The 21670-nt window shown below is 33.9% G+C and overlaps 1 protein-coding gene and 1 pseudogene across 2 annotated transcripts in view; one reads left to right on the forward strand and one right to left on the reverse strand.

The window, feature by feature from the left end:
* NCAM2 (neural cell adhesion molecule 2) overlaps window positions 1–21670 on the forward strand; it is a 514781-nt gene that overhangs the window by 96728 nt on the left and 396383 nt on the right. The window lies entirely within an intron of this gene.
* On the reverse strand, window positions 912–1039 carry LOC140621850 (U2 spliceosomal RNA; annotated as a pseudogene).

The following is a 21670-nucleotide window of genomic DNA, read 5'->3' on the forward strand; positions in this document are numbered from 1 at the left end:
TCATTTGTCTTAATGTAACAAATGTGCTTCCCTAGGATTTAGTTTGCTAGGCCTAATACTTTTAATCTGTAACATTGACTTACTAAGCCCTAAATGTCCCCAACAGTACCTCCCAATGAAATCTACGTAGCATGGTGGTATTTAAGGGCACACTGTGTATGTAATGTATGATACTATCTATTTTCTGAGGAAGTAGTTACTTAATGGTCTAAAGTGAATCTATAATATTTACTCTTTAAAAAATACTTTCACAAACATTATTTCAATATAACCTTTTATGTGAATAAATACTAAATAGCACGTGTCAGTTTTCCTTAAAAATTAATATGTAGAAGCATGCACACCCCTAAGCTATATAGATAATAGACAATAAATATGTGTTGTTTGTACATGGGAAAATATGCATGAAAAATATAACAAATACTTAATCATAGTTAATTATAAAACAGAAATGATGCTTCATTTCTCTTGTGTTTTTCCTTTGTGATTATGATTCCTTAGAGACCACTTGTTATTTTTGGAAGCATAAACAATGAATACTACCCTACTTATAACGAAATATGCATGTCCTTAAAGGATCAAGGATGACTCAATATAACCAAGTGCTTTTCTGTCTCTGGAGTCAGACTGCCCATGTCCGAACACCATCTTCAATGTTTCCTGGCTGTTTGACTCTGTGCAAGTCACTGAACTTCTCCATACCTCAATTTCATAATTCAAAAAGTATTCATAACATACATAATTTATTGTGTTGTGGATTAAACGGGATAATGTGAAGCACCTAGTAAGCACCAAATAATTGTTATTTATGAATATTCTTTTTATAGAAACTATAACTTTAAACTTTATTTCAAATCTAGATTTCTGACATCATAGGGTAAAACATGGCACCTTTGTTGGACAAGTAAAAGAAAAATTACTTATGACTCAGTAGCTAATACTGAGAAGTGAGATATTTAAATGTAACCTTTTTTCAAAAAATCAGAATAATGTTCTCTAACTTTTGCACTTGATCTTAGCCAAAAGGCCAAGAACTGATGTGTTCTTTGACTTTTGAAGTAATGAAACAAACAAAAGCAGCAGAAATTAAGAATGAATCTAGGTGGTTGCACAAACAACTGAATAATCCAAAAAAAGAAAATTAATTTAAAATCATTAGTTTTGTGATCCCACTTTTATTTTTTGAGTTTATGCAAGGCTGCTACCTGAAACTACAGATTTTACAATTATTGGTGGAATTTATCAAACATCTCCAGTTCTCACCTTTTTTGGGTATGTTCCGGGATTGTATTTGCCTGCCTCTGAAGTTAGGCCTTGTATGTAACAAATTTTGGCCCATGAAGTACAAGGAGTGGCAGTTGTTACCTTTCTTTGCTCTCCTCTGATGATCCCAGAAGCTCTAGTCAGGAGGAAGCTTCCATCATCCTGAGACTGTGACCATGATCAGAGAGCCCCCTGCTGACCTTCATTGGAGATGAAACAACAGCAAAACATAAACCCTTTAGTTAAAATAAAACTTTGGAGTTGTAGGCGGACTATAACATAGCAAGCCTAAAGCTGTCCTGTCACAACATTTATTTAGATTTTAAATTTAAATGTATAGTATAATATGATATGATATAGGATATATGACATGACATAAAACTTTTTATTAGAAACACTATTTACTTATAATTTTAATTTGAAAGATTGTAAGAAGTTGACAGTCTAATTTTTTAGTTCCTCAAAATATACTACTTCTCAAATGGTAGTTCATGTATGTTATGGTTCTCGTGTATTACAGAAAACTTTAAACAGAGTAGCTTAAGGGAAGTGAATTGGGCATTTAATAAGACTCTTTTGCACTTAACTAATAATTCATGGATATGCACCAAAACAATTACAATGAAAATTGGTTTCAAGTGCAAAATATGTGTAGAGCGCTGTGATAAGTTTTTGAAGGAAAAGAGTAAATGAAAATAGTGGAAATGAGATATTCTCATATGATGGTTTTCTAACTTGATGCTGAGTTATAAAATTTCCAGTAGAAACTATCATTAATGTATTGTGAAACAGTTTGAAAAGGTCTTTCAGTGAATCAACCTGTCTTTGGTTTTGGGGTTTATTTAAAATGAGAGTAATAATAAAAGAAAGAAGGAAAGACAGAAAGAAAGAAAGGAGAGAAAGGCACCATTCTCTTGCTGTTGCTATTTTCCTGATAGATTTTAGGGAGAAATAAAAAAAAAAATCCTTATATATAATTATGTAATATATCCAAATGTCTTACATACTATTGTGACTTTGCCATTTTTATAAAATCTGTCATAAATAGTTTTAAGTCTCATCATCTAATGCATGCATTCTTGTCTTGTCTTTTTATCAAAGGATTCATTCTTGTGAATCAACAAGGCATAGACCCAGACCAAAGAGAGCTTTCATCGTTTTTAAGAAAGTGACGCTAGCTTACAGTCTCCTAGGAAACTCAAAAATTCAGCAGCTGTAGAAAGTCCAAGTTTTACAAAACAGCTATTATTGGGGGTAAAATCTTCCTAAGAAGCCTTCCCTGTAACCTCACCTTATTTTTAAATTTAGTCTAAGAAATACTTATACAGTATTAATGGTTAGTCATTTGTTACAGGAAGAAAAAAATGAACAAAACCCAGATTTGGACAGTTTCCATATTCCTTGATCTGTGTGGAACTGCAATTAAACTCAGGAAACTTAACAAAAAGCTGATTATTTGAAGGGAATGGTCATCAAACAAACAGAAAAAAAATACAAATTCAGTAGGCACGAACAGAATCATTAATGAGGCAGTATAATAGCAATTAATTAGGAGAAATACATATCCATCCCAGAGAAATATGTATTTCAAAATATAAAATATAAAATTAACAATACATGAAATAGCCAATTTCTCTCCATGAAATTAAGAGCTTGAGCTAAATGAGCTTCAAAATTGCTTTCGAGAGAAAAAAAATCTACAATACTTTTTTTTTTTTTTTTTTTTTTTTTTACTTTTGTAAGTGTCTAGCATGCTCAGTTTGTTACTTATGTTCTCTTTTGGATGCTAAGAGAGAAGTACAAAGGAATATTGCTTTTAGAAATATGTACCTGTTTTACATGCTGCTATGGAAGATGGTTATACATTTTGCTTTCAAAGGAATATTAACTTTTGTAATTAGGTGAACACGGCCTAATGTTAGTCATTTCATTTGTGTGTGTTAATGATTCCTTAAATATCAATGGATCTTGATGAGAAAAAATCCTACTTTTAAGAATGAAAAATTAAATTCTAAAACCATTTCCTTGACAACAAAAAAATAACAGCTGTGAAAATAAACATGCTTGTGGAATTTTCAGCATGTTGACTCATGCTTGTCACAGTGGAGTGGAACAACGAAGAGGGATGTCTGACATCCAGCAGATCTAAATAGAACCCCCCCTTTGTTTTCAGTATTATTTCTGGGACTTTGGTAAATTTAAGTAACTCCTCTGAAACTCAGTTTCTTTATGTGAAAAATTCAGTCATTATAATTACCTCAAAGGTGTAGGATTTTTTTTAATTGAGATACTGTCTTAAGTTTTTAGTAAATGTTATTACCCTTTATCCTCGCTCTTCCTAAAGAAACTTAAGTAAGTTCTTTTTAAGCAGTTGCTATAATGTGATATATATGTGTATATATCATTATTGGATAATATATATACTCTGATATATGTTTTATATATATTAGTGTGTTTTGTGTATTTGCATGTGAAATGCAAAATAGATAAGATGGAAAAATAAAAACAAGGAAAATATTTGCCATACATCTTATATAATAAAGGCTTCCGATCATCTTTTTTTTTTTCTCATAGGTAGTTCCTTATATATATACTTTTTATAGAGTTTTTATTAATTGCCATGCATTTACTTTAATCATGGCATTGAACAAGGCAGACACATTTTGCTGTCATGGGATATGTATTCCAGTGAAGAAGAGAAAATGAGAAATAATAAGCAATTGCACTACTAGGTATTTATGCAAAAGATTAATTGCAATTAATAAGTAATTGTACCACTAGGTATTTATGCAAAGGATACACACTGCATTCTGATGTTTGTAGCAGCATTATCAACGATAGCCAAATAATGGGAAGAGCCCAAATGTCCATTGACTAATGAATGGATAAAGCAGTCATTATTTTATGTATATATAGGAATATTACTCAGCCATAAAAATAATGAAATCTTGCCATTTGCAATGATGTGAATGGGGCTAGAGAGTATTATGCTAAGCAGTATAAGTCCGAGAAAGACAAAAACCATATGATTTCACTCATGTGGAATTTAAGAAACAAAACAGATGAATATGAGCATGTGGAAAAAGAGAGAGGCAAACCATAACACAGACTCTTAATTCAAAGGAACAAACTTAGGGTTGCTGGAGGGGAAGTGTCTGTGTGTGTGGGGGGGGGGGCGTGGGTTAAATGGGTGATGGTCATTAAGGAGAGCACTTGTGATGAGCACTGGGTGTTGTATGTTAGTGATGAATCACTAAATTCTACACCTGAAACTAATGTTATATTGTATGTTAACTAACTGGAATTTAAATGAAAACTTGAAAAACTCAAAAAATAAATGCATTAACGTGGAGAGGAACTAAAGACTCCTGCCATGAACAATGAAAGTGAGCTTAGAATGGATTCTCTGGCCCCAGACAAGTCTAAGATTGCAACCCTAGCAGACAGCTTGATTGCAATTTTATTGGAGCCATAACTACTTGTTTAAGCACCTGCTAGATTCTTGGCCTTCAGAAATAGTGTGGAAAATTAACTGCTTATCGCCTCAAGTACTCATGTTTGGAGATCTTTTTTATGCAGCAGTAAATGATGAATACACAAGAGTGCTTAGAAATGAAATGACTTGATGTAGGATTTCACAGACTTCAGTAGAGTTTGAATTTTAAGTTATTAAAAAAGCTTAAGTTATTAAGTGATTTGAAATTATGAAATATATATACATATACATATACATAAAGGGATCTGACTTTGTTATAAATAAAACTGAATTTATTCTTAAAACACAGTAATTTGAGGACCATAATAATTCATCAGGATGTCAAGTTAATTAGGAGTAAAACAGATGTGTGTATGATAATGATTAGAATTGAATAGAACAAACACAAGTGGAACTATTGGGTACAAAGGTGATAGAACTGGCAAGAAATGCTAAAGATGGGGATATCCTTAATATACATGATTACTTAAGATCGATGAGAAAAATAAAAGGCACATAACTAATGAATTTATAAATGACAAAATGCATTTGCAAAAGATGCTCAATCTCATTATTATGGGCAAAAAAAATCAATAATAATGACATTTTCATCCCACAGATTTAAAAAGACTGATAACCTCTTCATTGGCAAGCCCGGAAAACTGTTCATTCTCATTTATTGTAGATATGAGTCAAAACTGATATAAACTCTCTGAAGCTAGTCTGAAAAATGCATACACTTTGTTCCAGAGATCCTTCTTCTAGGAATTTATTCTAATGAAATATTTGAAATATTGATAGAATACTCATTGTTCACTCCAAGATTATTTATGTTTGTGGAAATTTGGAAGTAGTTGATAGACTCATCCTTGTATGTGTAATGAATCATGCTAATGGCATAATGATAAGCAAAATAATGGTTTCAGGATGGTGTGTTGATCATGAATCCATGTATGTAAAATATCCATGCCATTATTTGTGTGTGTATGTGTGCATGTGCGTGCATTAAAAGGTAATATTCAGAATAATGTTCAGCGGTTGTCAATATTTCTAAGTAGTGGAGATCATTTTTTGCTTTCTTTAGATTTTTCTCTCTAAGGTTCTTTTTGCTGACGTGTTGTTTTTAATATTTTTTTGTATATAGACTTTACTTTTTATTATTTTTATTATTTTTTAGACTTTACTTTTTAAAGAAATTTTAGGCTCCCAAAGATATTGAGAAAAAGGTAGAGAGATTTTCCATATACACTCTGCAAAATGTGCCTCTCTGCTTCTCCCATTAACATCCCTAATCAGACTAGTATATATTTTTTTAAATTAATCAACCTACATAGACACATCATTGTAACCCAAAGTCCATAGTATCCTTGATATTGTACATTCTCTGGGTTTGGACAAATATATGATGGCGTGCATCTATCAATCTTTATAGTATATTTTCACTAAAAATCCTTTCTTCTCTGCTTACTCATTCCTCCCTCCTACCTACCCCCTTGCAACCACTGATCTTTTTACTGTCTCCATAGTTTTGTCTTTTCCAGAATGTTATATAGTTGGAATAAAACAGTGCATAGCCTTTTTCAGATTCATTCTTTCACTTAACAATATGCATTTAAGGTCCCTCTCTGACTTTTCAATGTTTTATAGCTCATTTCTTTTCAGCACTGAATATTATTCCATTGTCTAGACTTGCTACAGTTTATTTATTCATTCACTGGAGAACATCATGGTTGCTTCCAAATTTTGGCAATTATGAATAAAGTTGTCATAGACATCTGTGTGCAGATTTTTGTGTAGACATGTGTTCAACTCCTTTGGATAAATAAATACTAAGGAGTTTAATTGCTGTATCATATGGCAAGGGTATGCTTAGTTCTTTAAAAAACTGCCCAAGAAGCAGTCTGAGCCTGGGTGGCTCATTTGTTAACAGCCTGCCTTCAGTTCAGGTCAAGATCCCAGGGTCCAGGGATTGAGCCCCGCATTATGCTCCATTATACTCCATGCTTAGCAGGGGGTCTGCCTTCCCTGTCCCTCTGCCTGCTGATCCCCCTGCTTGTGCTCTCTCTCTCTCTGTCAAATAAATAAATAAAATCGTTTAATAAATCAATAAATAATAAAATTTTTAAAAACTGCCAAAATGTCTTACAAAGTGGCTGTACCATTTTGCACTGTCATCAGTAATGGATGAGCATTCCTGTTGCCGCACATTCTTCTCAGCATTTGGTGTTGTCAGTGTTCTGGATTTTTACAATTTTAATCTACCACAGGTGTTAGGGGTATTTTATTTGTTGCTTTAATTTGTATTTCTCTGGTAAAATTTGATGCTCAGTCTCTTTTCATATGCATATATGCTGTCTGTAGATTTTTTTTGGCGAAGTATCTGTTAAGGTGTTTGGCCTTTTTTTTGGGGGGGAGTGGGGGTTGTTTATCTTCTTATTGCTGAGTTTTTAGAATCCTTCGTATAGTTTGAGTAACAGCCCTTTATCAAATGTGTCCTTTACAAATGTTTTCTCCCAGCCTGTGGCTTTTATTCTCATTCTCTTGACAGTGTCTTTGGCAGAACAGGAGTTTAGATTCCAGTGAAGTCCAGCGTATCAATTCTTTCTGCGCCTTTGATTGACATGTTATTTTTACAAATACAGATAATCCAAAACTATGTAAAAAAGAAAATAAACTGAAGAAAAAATACTTAAAAGTCATAATCTATATCGTGATTTTCTAGTGTAACAAATAAGTACAGAAATGATTCTCTTGCAGTAGTCCTTTTCCCTATTCAAATCTTTTCTTTATAGTGATAATTTAAGATTCACAGTTACCTACCTTATTTACCTTTTCAAGACTTTAATAATCGTTCTTTGCATTTATTGATTTTAATTAGAGCAGAAAAATATAAGAATAATAAGAGAAAATAAAACTGGATTGATCATTGAGGAGAAAATAAAATATCAGAACATAGTTTTTTTTTTAAAGGAAATATATATATATATATATATTTGCTACAGACTTATTACAGATATCAAATTTCCTGGTTTTCAGATAAATCATGGACCAGGCACATATGTTTCATAGAGATTGCTAAAGTGATGTATTCGTTCTGTCAGTTTTTGCAAAAGAATTTAATTGGGTAAAAAGTATTTCCCAAAACTTATTCTCATGTTAAATGGTAGTTTATTCAAGATCTAATGTAGTAATATTAAGAGAATTGTATCCACTGAAATGCTGCTTTATAATTTTGGTTTTCGAGACTGACCAAGAATCATATTTAAAATCAGTAAGAAAGTTCTGCTTTCCATATTTATTTGATAGTAATGTATCTAGTTCAGGGTTTACTAGAGGTCTTAACCTTTCAGGCAATTTCATCTGGCAATAACAGCCATAATAATAATGTGTTACTTTTGTAATTACTCATCTCATTTGTGCTTTACATTCAGTGTCTCATTTTATATTTATCATAACTTGGGGTAGCTTTGATTAATGGCATCCACTTGAGAAATCAGAGAGCTGAGGCTCAGAGGGGTTAAATGGTTTATTCACCATTATAAATCTAATAAGTAGTGGAGAAAGAAAATAACTCCAGAGCTCAGAATGAAATAATGCCTCCAAAAGAGTAAATCAGACTTTCTTTTTTTTTTTTTTTCTTTTTGCATTCAAAGCTTGTATACTTATTCACACAACTTTCAGAATGTCCCATTTGGTTTCACTATTGAACAGGGACAGGAAATTATTTCTGAAAAATGTTTTCCCACTCCAGCTTCTCAACCTACACTTTTCTCTCTGTATAGTAAATATCGCAGTTTTAAATAGAAAATATGGCAATATTCTATTTCTAATAGAATATGGCACCTGCCATGTTTTCTATTTAATTTTTGTTTTGAGTATACTTATTAATTCAATTAAAAATGACTTCATATAAGTCCTAATAAACTGTACTTACTACATTTAAGCGTCTAAGACAAGACTGTAGTCCTACAGAGCTTACAAAGTTGATTGGGGATATAAGGCATGTTAGAGAAATCATTGAACAGAAACAACACCTTCTAATCAATGCTTTCATTATTGACAATTTGGGTCTTATCTCTTCAGCACTACCCAGTGAATATGACATGAGCTGAATTTACTTCAACCTCGATGTCATTGCTAAGATTTACAAGATATTTATTGGAATAGGAGTTATATTTGACTTCTTTAATCTGGTCACTTCATAAGAAACTTATTTATAAGATACTACTTGATTATAATCTAGTATTGTTCTACAGTTTATTAGTGTTTTAATGAACATTTGAAAGTTCCCAGTATACATTATTGCACATGTGAGTGGAAATATATTTGTTCTATGTAAAGCACCTGTAATATCTGAATGACCATGAAGTTTATTTTAATTTTATGTTTTTATTTTATTCATTTTTTGCATATTATATCTCAAGAATGTCCTTATGTTCAAAGGCTAAATTGTTTCACCCAATCATAATCAAATATTTTTAAAAAACAATTTAAATCATAAATGCTTTTATTTTTCATTAAAAGCATTAAAATGTACTGCCTGCCAGGTTTTAAGTTTCACTCAGGAATTCTACAAAGTGAGGCCGTATTTTAGACAACTGAATTTCTTTCACAGTTTAATTTCTGTTATAAAAGTTGAAAAACAGCAATGTAGAATACATTTGGCCATCAGTGGCACTTTTAATTTTGAAGCTATACAGAAGCTGTCACACTGCCATCCAAATGGTTGTCAAAAACGAGTATGCTAATTGAAAAGCTTTGGCTATGAAATGAAGTGTTGCAATTTTATCAAGCAGAGATAAGAACTCCATATAATATGTGGGTTTTAAGGCGAATTGATTATCAAGTTGTAAGACCGGGCCACAATTAGAAAATTCTACATAGATAGGTTTTTCAATTTCTGATTTGTTGTGAAGACTACACAGAATTTAGAATAAGGATATTTCTACCTGGATCTGAAATTCCTCACTGCCAAAGCTCATGAATCTTTTTGTTTTCTGTTGGACCTGGAGGACTATCTGGCACACAAAATACTGAATTTCAGGAATTTATAATCAAACTCAGAAATCATATGCTTTTATCTCTGAATCAGAGTATGTATCCAAAAAATACAGAATAAATCAACCTCATTATTTACTATCTCTCAAATACCACCCAAGGTTGTGTTTGGGGTCAGAGTCAAATGTTTTTGATTGTAGTTATGGTAATGGTCTCTAGTTTTTGTGTTTTTTAAAAATATATGTTTCTGGTATCTAAATTATTATAACAGTAACATAACGTATATGCAAGGGTTGTTTAGTGGCTAGGGTCACCACTAATAGGAAAAGATAATACTGTTTGCAGTGGCTGGAATATATATTTTGTTTTAATTAGAAAGAAAATGTCTTGCTTTTAAAATGTCTTTCCAAGGATAAGTCTGGTATAAGTGAGATATGATTCTGTTGTTTAAGATTAATGATATAAATGGCCAGTTAAATATGGTTCTGCACTTCCTGGAAACTCTTGAATAAGATAATTTAAATATTTGAGTTGCATTATTTGACATATACATACACACATATCTTAGATTTTCTTTTTTTTAAGGTTTTGTTTATTTATTAGAGAGCACAGGTGGGGCGAGGAACAGAGGGAGAAGCAGACCCCCCACTGAGCGGGGAGCCCGATGTGGGACTTGATCCGGGACTCATGAACTGAGCTGAAGGCAGATGCCCAACCGACTGAGCCACCCAGGCGCCCCATATCTTAGATTTTCTAATTTAAAAGTTTGCTAAATGCTTGAAATGCATGATTAACTTTCATAAGATAAAAGTGAACTTCTTTCCCTGCATAGAAACATAACACAGTACCTCTATTGTTTAGTACCTAATTCCTAATACTATATTCCTTGTCTTTTTAAAAATTTCATTTTAGTGTTAATAAAACTATTATTTCATTTTAGTGAAATAAAACATGGTGGCTAACATTCAGTGAAGATACTTTTCCTTCTCATTAAAAAAAAAATTCTACTTTTTTATTTGACACAGTGAGAGAGTGAGAGAGTGAGTGCAAGAGAGTGTGAGCAGGGGGAGAGGCAAAAGGAGAGGAAAGGGTTGAAGGAGAGAGAGAAGCAGACTCCCCACTGAGCAGGAAACCTGACAGGGTACTCCATCCCAGGACCCTGAAATCATGATCTGAGCCTAAGACCGGTACTCAACTGACTGAGCCACCCAGGCACCCACTTTCATATCATTTTTTAATGTAGTGATAAGACTGACAACTTGTTGAACTCCTAAGCTTATTTGTTAAGCTTGAACTTTCTTATAAATAAATATATAATTTAAATAAATATATAATCAACTTGTTGGGGTGCCTGGGTAACTCAGTTAGTTGTGTCTGATTCTTGATTTTAGCTCAGGTCATGATCTCAGGGTCCTGGGATCAAGCCCAATTTGGTGGTCCAAACTCAGTGTACAGTCTGCTTGAGCTTCTCTCTCTTTCCCTCCTTCTGCCCCTCCCCCTGCTTGTGTACTTTCTCTTTCTCTGTGTCTAAAATAAATTTCAAAAAAAATCTTTAAAAATTCTTTTTAAAAATTGTTAATTCAGTCATAGGATTATCGTATTTTTCACATCTATTAAATTTTGAGGACAAACTATAATTCATCTCTTTTTTCCTCAACTGTTAATGCAATATTTGGAATGTAGTAACATCTCACTTAATATTTAAAGAGAAGAACCTTAAACATAGAATGCCAGTCCAGTGAGGTGAAAGAGAAAGGGTTAGTATTTCCTGTCCAAACTTCTATTAAATGTGAAACATATGTGAACATCACACTCACACACACACACACACACACACACACTAATTCTTTAAATTGAGGTATGTAATGAAAGAATAATTTTATCAGTGTTTTATGAACTATGTTTTATCACAGTAACATACCAAATTATCATTAACCTATACTTTTCATGAATGTCCCACAGAATGCCTTCTTCTGTGAATTAGTTTTGAAAACATCCTAATATTTTACTAAAACATTTGTTTGGAAACTGCATGTTTCCCTACTACAAAACTATCACTGAACATTGAACAAGGACAAGGAAAAGAATTTGTGCCTAAATACTGGCTCTACTAATTATAGATGGAGCAAATTTAGTACCTTAATTTAGAAGCTTCATCTCTTACTCCAGTACATTCAGACAATGACTACAGAATTGGTGAGATTATCAAAAAGTTTGGGGAAAAGAAGTGTCTGGATATGGTGCATGTTTAATAACAATAGTTGAATAACGTGGCATGCCATAGTACTAAACTAAAGAATCATTATGTAAATATTAGTTCAGTAAACAAATTCTTTGTTAGTTAACACACTGTAGTATGAGTTTCAGGTAGACAGTACAGAGATTCAGCACTTCCCTACAACACTCAGTGCTCATCACAAGTGCCCTCCTTAATCCTCATCACCTATTGCATCCATCCACCTACCCACCTCACCTCTGGTAACCATCAGAACTATCCTTTGTTTAAAAGCTGATGAAATTAATTTTTCATTGAATATAGTTTCAGGCAAAGCATTATTCTCTGAACAAAAGATTATGCTTACTTTCATCCAAAATAGGATATTGTAATATCCATCTTGTTTCCCTTTCTAATCAATCTTTCTACATTTGAAGAAACTCAAACCTAAATGAATAACATATTGCAGTGACTATGTTTTTCCAAGTGCTGATTATTCTGTTTTACTTTATTCATACAATACTGCTCCTTTAAAATATCAATTTCACTCCAGGGATCAGGACTAGAATTGTGCATTTGGAACTGAAAGCACAGAGGTATTATTTAAAGCTATGGGATTGGATGTGATCCATTAGTCAGGGAAATGGATAGTGGAAGAGATTCCAGGCTGAGCTCTGGGACATTGCAGCATTTGGAGGTCTTCAGGATGAGGTTCGTCTCACAAGAAGACTTAGGACCCACATGGAGGAGAAGCAAGAGAGAATTGCTCCAAAAGCCAGGTGGAGAAAGTGATGCAAGAAGGGGAAACTGGGGGATTCCTGGGTGGCTCAGTGGTTTAGCACCTGCCTTCAGCCCAGGGCGTGGTCCTGGAGTCCTGGGATTGAGTCCCACGTCAGGCTCCCTGCATGGAGCCTGCTTCTCCCTCTACCTGTGTCTCTGCCTCTCTGTGTGTCTCTCATGAATAAATAAATAAAATCTTTTTAAAAAGGGGGGAAACTGGTTGATCTTCTTACAGATCAGGGCAGATCAGATACAGTGCAGGGATAATCCACTCACTGGAACAAGAAGAAAGGCAAAGTGCAGGTGGTTACAGAAACTAGATGCTTGGTGAAACTGTGGTTAGATGGGGAAGGTGAAAGTTCTCTTATGATTCTACTATTTCTTTTTCTTTAATTATATTTACTTATTCATGAGACACACACACACACACACACACACACAGACAGAGACACAGGCAGAGGGAGAAACAGGCTCCATGCAGGGAGCCTGATGCAGGATTCGATCCCAGGACCCTGGGATCGCAACCTGAGCCGAAGGTAGATGCTCAACCACCTAGCCACTCAGACACCCCCCTACTATTTCTTTTTTTTTTTTTTTTCAAAAATAAAGTCCTATTCATCTGATAAATGTGAAGAGGTGGGAGGGAATGTTTGAGATGAGGAAAATGGAGAAGGCATGGAGCACTCCACCAGAGGACTCGGAACTCATTGACTAAGGACGTTATGTGTCCTCTCATTGACTTGTGTGTTTTTCAAAGCAAAAACTGCGCTTCATGACCAGTAGATATAAACTCCAATAGATTAATTATGGCAGAGTAGATTTTTAAAATATTTTATTTATTTATTCATGAAACACACACACACACACATAGAGAGAGAGAGAGAGAGAGGCAGAGACACAGGCAGAAGAAGTAGGCTCCCTGCAGGGAGCCTGACGTGGGACTCAATCCCAGGACCCCGGGATCACGGCCTGAGCCGAAGGCAGACGCTCAACCACTGAGTCACCCAGCTGCCCCTATGGCAGAATAGATTAATGTTTATTGTGTGAATAACTCAATCATTATTTTAATGAATCATGTAATACAGGCATACCTCCTTTTATTACACTTTGCTTTGTTGCACTTCACAGATACTTTATATTTACAAATTGAAGGTTTGTGGCAACCCTACCTTGAGCAAATCTATTGGTTCCATCTTTTTCCAACAGCATTTGCTCGTACTATGTTTCTGTGTCACATTTTGTTTTTTCTCACAGTATTTCAGACTTTATTATTATTGTATTTGTTATGTTGACCTGTGATTAATGATTACAATTCACCAAAAGTTTAGGTGATGGTTAGCATTTTTTAGCAATAAAGTATTTTTTCATTAAGGTGTGTACATTTTTGAGACATAATGCTATTGCATACTTAGTACAGATTATAGTATAGTGTAAACACATCTTTTATAGGGACGTCCAGGTGGCTCAGCGCTTTGGCGCCGCCTTCAGCCCAGGGTGTGATCCCGGAGACCCAGGATTGAGTCCCACATCGGGCTCCCTACGTGGAGCCTGCTTCTCCTTCTGCCTGTGTCTCTGACTTTTTCTCTCTGTCTTTCATGAATAAATGGATAAAATCTTAAAAAAAAAAAAACACATCTTTTATATGCACTGGAAAGCCAAAAATTTCACTTGACTCACCTTATTACAATATTTGCTTTGTTGCAGTTATCTGGAACCAACCACGGTTATCTCTGAAGTAGTGTGCCTGTAGTTGTATTAAAGCCTGCCTTAATAATATTCTGAATGGTTGAACCGTTGTAATTTAGTATAGACATCCCGTTGTCATTTTAATTACTATATTTATCATATACAAATTTATTTTTTGCCTTCTCTGTTAAAACAAAATACTATATTCTTAACATTTGAAGTTTCTTTTTATAAGATATAATATTTTATAGTGATTCCTTGTGTTTTATTTCTACTTTGCCACTCTTTTCTCCCTCCCTCTCTATATATATGTATTTTCCTCTGTACCCCCTAAAACATATTTTTTCCTTACATTCTGCTCTGAGTTCTGAATTTTGTGTTTAGAACATTTTTTTTTTGTCTGTAGAGAATAGAGGCAGCTTGAAAAAGGTAACTATTTTTCTAAAAGCATGACCCATCCTCATTCTTCTATTACTTACCTGTTTCTATTATAACTTCTATCAACAGTGTTGCTTTCCTATTTGAAATAAAGTTGAACTATCACAGGCAGCCTGAATGTACTTTAAATATACCTCAAAGGGAATTGAAATGTATCAGTTCCTTCTTATACTTCCAGGCCTGCAGTCACTCCTCTCTGGTAGTTATTTTGTGACACACTGATTGCCAGATGGTATCAGTCCTGATAACTCCATTTAAGAAATGTACGGAAGAGAAAACTTTATCAGTGTCACCATCAGGCCTTATCACCCACAAGCCAGTGGTCAAGCTAGAAGAATAGTGCAGATCATAAAGAATGTCCCGAAGCAGATTTTTATAGGAGATTGGCCAGTAAGATTGAAGTTCCACAGGATTCATCTTTTCACTCTTGAATCAATAACAAGTATTAGTAAAAGCATATCTTGAGGCCTCCTTCAACTACTTAGGTTTAGAATTGGCTTCCTAGGATTAAAAAGGATGTGGTGTGTTCTGTGGCTTTCCTACACCTGGCCCTTAAATGTGGCACCTCTGTTGCTGTCGACACATAGCCATTTATTCACAGAACAACTTTGTGAAGAGTTAGCATAAGATATTGGGTCTTTTAGAATTTAAGACCTATAGCAGCGGTTCTCAGAGTGAGAATATCCTCCAAATGCATGTACTAAAACTTTCAGGGGATTGTGAATTAAGCAAGCTATTTTCATAATAATGCTAAGACAGTAATTTGACTTTTCTAGTGTGTCGACACTTGCTCTTTCTAGTGGTCTAAAAGCAGTGGTGGGCAAAAGTGACCCTTAGCAAGAATTAGACAGTGCCACAAAATTATTCTAATGGTCATTTTCTTCACTATCACACAATCACAGGGAGAAGAAAGCCAATTTCATTTAAGAATGTTCTTCAATAAGCAGTAAAATGTAACGTGCTCAACACTTGACGACACATCTTTTCAATATTTAGTGTGACAAAATTGCAACAACATATAGAGCATTTCTGCTCCAAACAGAGATATAATTATCTCGAGGAAGAAGCAAATGTGGGTTATTTCAGTGTGAGCTAAACTAGCTATCTGTTTAAACATGGGACATTATTCTAACTTGAGAAAAATGACTGACAAAACACGGTTATTCAGATTTGGGTTACCAGACATTATTTTTTTTCCCTAAAATGTGCAAAGCAAGCCTGTCACTTCTAGGAAACTAACAATATTTGTTGACATTCTTATAATTTGTGCTTTTAATCAGCTAATTCTAAATAGTGAGAAATATACTGCACTATGCATATTTGATGTGGGTTTTTCCTCCAATTATTTATCTCAGGTTTTAAGACTTAAATTAATGCCTCTTTCATTTTGATTGACCTTCTGGTAATCCAATATTAATGCTGGTTTTAACTAGGTATAGTAATATTGTTAGGCAGTTGATTTCAATTTGAATGACCTCAACTTCATCATAATTGCTGTATTTTAGAGTTAAGGCAGTCTAAAAGTGTCATATCATTCTCTGAGTTATAATCATTCATTTGAGTTCTAATCACTCAGGTGAATCAACTAATTTTGCCATGTCTATTTTAGCTCCTGTTTCTATTTCTTGTTTAATCTGTGCTTCCAAAATTTATTCTTACTATTTACTCTGGGAATACTCATGAACCAAACGAAAAACACCTCCCAATTTATATTATATAGCATTTATTAGAAAAATGATAAGCTTTTTGAGTATGCCTTTTACATTACATCTGACTGGCCAAGAACCTCACTCCTCCCAGGTTTTGGGAGAAGAGTGTGGCAAGCTTCCTCGAGAATATTAAGGCATATACACACTTGAAAGTAACATAAAACATCTGATATCTTATTTTTCTTTTGATATTAGTTTTTAAATAGACCTTTGTTCTGTATATAATACCTTATTCTTTAAATAGAATGTAGGCTGTTATAAGCAATATTTCATTTTCCTATATGGTACTTTTAAAAGTATCATTTGTAAGTTGCTTGCAAGTGGTTTTGCATGAATGTGTTTCTAAAATTGGGAATACAAGTGTGATCATGGACTAATGAATCTCCTGGGATATAACCCTTATTTTACAAGGGTCGGTGTTAATGCACCGCCATAGGAACACGTTAGTAATAAGGGTGGAGGTGTCATCTGTGCCAAATATGTTTCTTAAAACTAAAGAGCATGACAAACAATGTGGTTCAGGCTATTTTAATGATGCCAAGAGCACTGAAAAAGCATTTTTATCAAAAGCTGTCATAATGAACCACTGAGCAGACTTTCTAGGGCAAGGGTGGGAGACTAGATGACAAACCAAACAGACCTCAGAGTTTTCCACAGCTTCCTCACCTTCAACTAAAGCATCTCTGCCTTTTTTTTTTTTTAATTTAATGACCTGTTTTACTCATTTTGTCTATTGCTTTCATTTGAAGACATAGTGAAATAGTGTGAAAAAGATGCAAGAAAGCCATAATTAATCACTGTTCCTGCAAGTCATTGTTACATTTACTTGAGAAATTACCCACTGATGTTAGCTAGCATGAAAAAAGAAATTTTATTAGAGTTTTTTCTAGTCCATTCTTCTAGCATTAGTCTTTACTGTCTGCCCCCAGCCCTGAATGCTCAGTCACCATGTATCGCCCTTGTTGTTTAATTACCATATAGAGAATACTCAAGAAACAAGTTCTATAGGAATTGGTTAAGTTAAATAAAAACATTAAAAATGTCAAATTTATTTTTAGTTACCCATCCCATTTAATTCTTCACTGCATGTCTTCTCCACAGTTAAAATATTAGGTTCATTCTGGTTCTAATGGCCAGATCAGTTATTAAAACTGCTCTTCTCACAGGTAATTAAATCCCATTACCAGCTTCTGTAGGTAGGTTCATGGAATGTCTCTGTATTCAGTGTTTATTTTCCTGGTTACAGGCTCCTTTAAGAAAATCTTCTCTAACATGACTTTTCTGAGATTGCTATCCTATAATTCTGTATTCTGCATTAAGCACCTTCATTTTTTGGGTACTCATGATTCTAAAAACTTCCTTCCCAACAATTGTACATGGTTTTCCTGGAAAAAAAAATTGAATTCAGAACCATAGAAATTGTGTCCATGTGTATGTGCATGAGTGTACATGAGAGAGTAAGTGTGTGTGTGTGTGTGTGTGTGATTTGCAGTGTCTTCTGTGGAGAGAAGTAAAATCAATTCAAATTGGCTCAAAGATATTGAAATGTTATCTTGTGCGATAACAGGAAGTTCATGAGTAAGACTGGAGTTTAGGGTTCTAGCTCCACTTCTCTAGGATTCTTTTTCCTTTTTCATGGGTTGGGTTTTTCCTCGGTTAGACTGTTTCCAGTTTGGATACATCAGTTCTAGGCATCAAATCCAGATACAGTAATGTACAAAGGAAGATACTATATCTTCTATCCCTGCATTTCTTACCTGAGGATTAATCAATTTTCAGATCCTCCCAGCAGATAGATGTCTCTTTTACCATAAGTGAGTTATGTGCCTTGTATCAACAGATTATCATGATTGCTTGAATGAATAATTTAGGGAAACCACTGCTCTGACTAGTATAGTACTGAAGGGGGAAACAGTTATTTTCCAGAACATTGTTAGATTGTTTGGAACATGACATACAACAAAGAAAATGTACCCTTAAATACTTTGTAAGTTTATTGATATGTATAATAATATATGATGTCTAAAGGGAACTCACAAAGTTGTTTAGACATACTGGCCTTCATTTGATTTCTTTCAGTGTTAAGTCCTTTCCTTTGTTGACACTCTGGGACACCCCTTTTATTTGTCTGTTTAATTCTCTTCACTAGTTTCCTCAGATCACTTCCTTGAGGAGTCTTGAAGAATCTTCCTAGATCTTCGAAACTGCTTCAAGTCTCTCTGTATTTTTTTTTTTTCTATCACTTAAACACCAGTTGGGTAATCATTGATTTGATGGCTTTCATCTTATTGAACTGTATATTTAGTTTAATGTCATGTCAATTTTGGTCACTATCTTTAGCACCTATTTGGCCCATTTAACATAGTGCTGCAAGAAATAGTTGTTCACCTACTGACTCAACAAATATATTAATGAATGAATGAATGAATGAATGAAGTCACAGAAAGAATTAAAATTACAAGGCAGTGGTCTTTGAAGAAAAACCAGAAACCACCAGTACTAGTCTTTATACAGAATCTACTCTTCCATCATTTGATTTGGCTTATGAAGATTTACTGAGAATTAATGGATGTATCACAGTTTGTGGTCCACATTTTTTTAAAAAAGATTTTATTTATTTATTCATGAGAGACAGAGAGAGAGGCAGAGACACAGGCAGAGGGAGAAGCAGGCTCCATGCAAGGAGCCCGATGTGGGACTTGAACCTGGGAATCTGGGATCACGCCCTGAGCCAAAGGCAAGCACTCAACCGCTAAGCCACCCAGGTGTCCCATGTGATCCACATTTTTATATGTATTTCTTTGAAATCAAGTGGTTTTTCTCACTTAATTTCAAGTTCTATGAAAACAGCTTGTATCTCATTTGATGGACAACTGAAACAAGAACATGACTCATTATTAGGCACATACTAAAACTTGAAAACTTAAATCCAATTCTGTTTGACAACTGGAATAATGAAGAGATTAAGTTATATGATATTCATGTCTTTTAATTATACTGACAGAACTAAAATAGTGCATTTATTTAGGAATAACTTTCAAATCTTAATGGAAAAATCAGTAAATATGAAATTGGAAAAAAATCGTCAATTTTTCCTTGTCAAAGTGCCCACCTGTTAGAATGCCTACTGAGACGCAACAAAAAATAGAGTAAGTTCTTGTGATGACATTGTTTGGTACCTTTGAATGTTCTTCAGAATGAGAATTTGTTACCTTCTTTTTATGCTCAATACTCTTGATGGTTTAAATGGATCACATCATCAGCGTGAAAGGAGTTCAGGTTATCACTGCACATACCCAACCACCTGTTCTAAGGAATTATTTGTTACAAACAACCACCAAGACATAAAGAGTAAGGATATGATTTGATCTGAAAATGAGTTTAAGAACAGGTGACTTAATGGTATAGGAATGGGAGAGGTCATTCTGTCTTCCTGCAAGATGGGTGATCTAAACTGGACTCTGAAGCTTAACCAACTCAGATGAGCTAACAGAAAGGAACATTTTAGGTGGAGAGAAATTAATAAGGGAGAATGCTCCATATTCAATTACTGTATACAGTCTGAACTGATCAGTAGCCATATTAATTAGAGTAACACTGAAAGAAAGGCTTTTGCCTTAATTTTCTCTCTTCTCTTTTTCCCTTCTTTCTTTTTTCTCATCCTCCTTCCATCCTCCTTCATTTTTCTTCTTTGTTTCTTCTTCTATCTCATTCTTATTTTTCCCTTTCCAGCATTTCCACTACTGAATAGTCCCTTCTCCATCTCCACCCCCCAAATACACACTTCTGTGCTTGTTCTTGTTGAGATAGCTTGCTTATACTCTCCCCACACTCACTAATTTCTGATGTAAAAAGATTAGCACCTTATTCCCAGTGATTTTGTATGACAGTGTTTTTAGGAACACAATTATGTTTATGTTGTGCAGGTTCTTAATTTTATACTCACTCCTAGTTTTTGGATTAGTGAGCACTATCCTATGGGTACCTGTAATCATTTTCATCCTCCGCTTTTTTGTTTAATGGTTCCTGTTTTTGTTTGTTTTCATTTTGTTTTAAGCATATTGTGGATTACTTTTTTGAAAGTTCAACTGTCATTTTTCATTTGGAAGATCGTGATACTACATTTGAACTTCATTCAGAGCAAGGTAATTGGGCATTTTCTTTCAGTTCTAATTCTCTTTTTATATGTTCTTTTTAGCATAATGATTACTTCACAGTAATATTATAGTTTTCTTCTTACTTTAATTAATGTCACATCTCAATTCTAAGTGCTTGTTTTCAGCCCCAGGGTACTAATTTCATATCTTGTTTCTTAAATTAGCTGACTGTAAGCTCAGATTTCTGGTGGTTCTGATAGTCATATAGCTATTCCGTGTTCCCATCATAAGAAGAAATTAGTGTTTTAATGAAGGATTTTATGCTATTCTGTTAGGTATTTGATTTTAAAAGAACTGTAGTATTGTTTCATAGCCCTAAGTTGCATATTAAGCAATAATTGCTCTTCAGCTTATATATTTTTGTTATTGCTGGAATCATTCATAGTTTATAAAGTGGCAGAGAATGTACAAAATGCATCTTAAAATAACTGTTTTATTTTATTATTATCCTATTTAATAAGCCAATATAGAAAATAATGCAAGTTTTTTACAAGCTTTAAGATGATTTGTTTATGAACTCAATTTTTTCTTTGATAATAAGGTCTAGGAACAAAAGAAGATATTCTCTAGAGACATCTTATTAGTGCTACATCTAAACTATTAGAAAAAATAATTACAAAAGCAGCTCATAGATATTGAGATTTATATTTTTATATTTATACCACTAGAAATTTGAATCTCAAAATATAAATAGTTTAGCTTCATATTAAGTAAAATCTATTGTTCGTGTTCAGGTATAATCTTTCTACTTTGATTTAAATTTTTGCAAAATCCCATTGTGACCTCATTCTGCCTTGGTCCCTAAGCACTGATTTTTCTCCATTACCTCAGTGTTTGATTTGTTGCCCAGTTAGTAGTGATGATTATATTGAAGCTCCATTGTTGTTATAATTGCTTTAATAAGTGTATTGTCTTTAGTTAGAAAGTTTTACCTGTTGCATTTGTTCCT

This window comes from Canis lupus, chromosome 30 (genome assembly GCF_048164855.1).
Source record: "Canis lupus baileyi chromosome 30, mCanLup2.hap1, whole genome shotgun sequence".
Taxonomy (NCBI): Eukaryota; Metazoa; Chordata; class Mammalia; order Carnivora; family Canidae; genus Canis; species Canis lupus.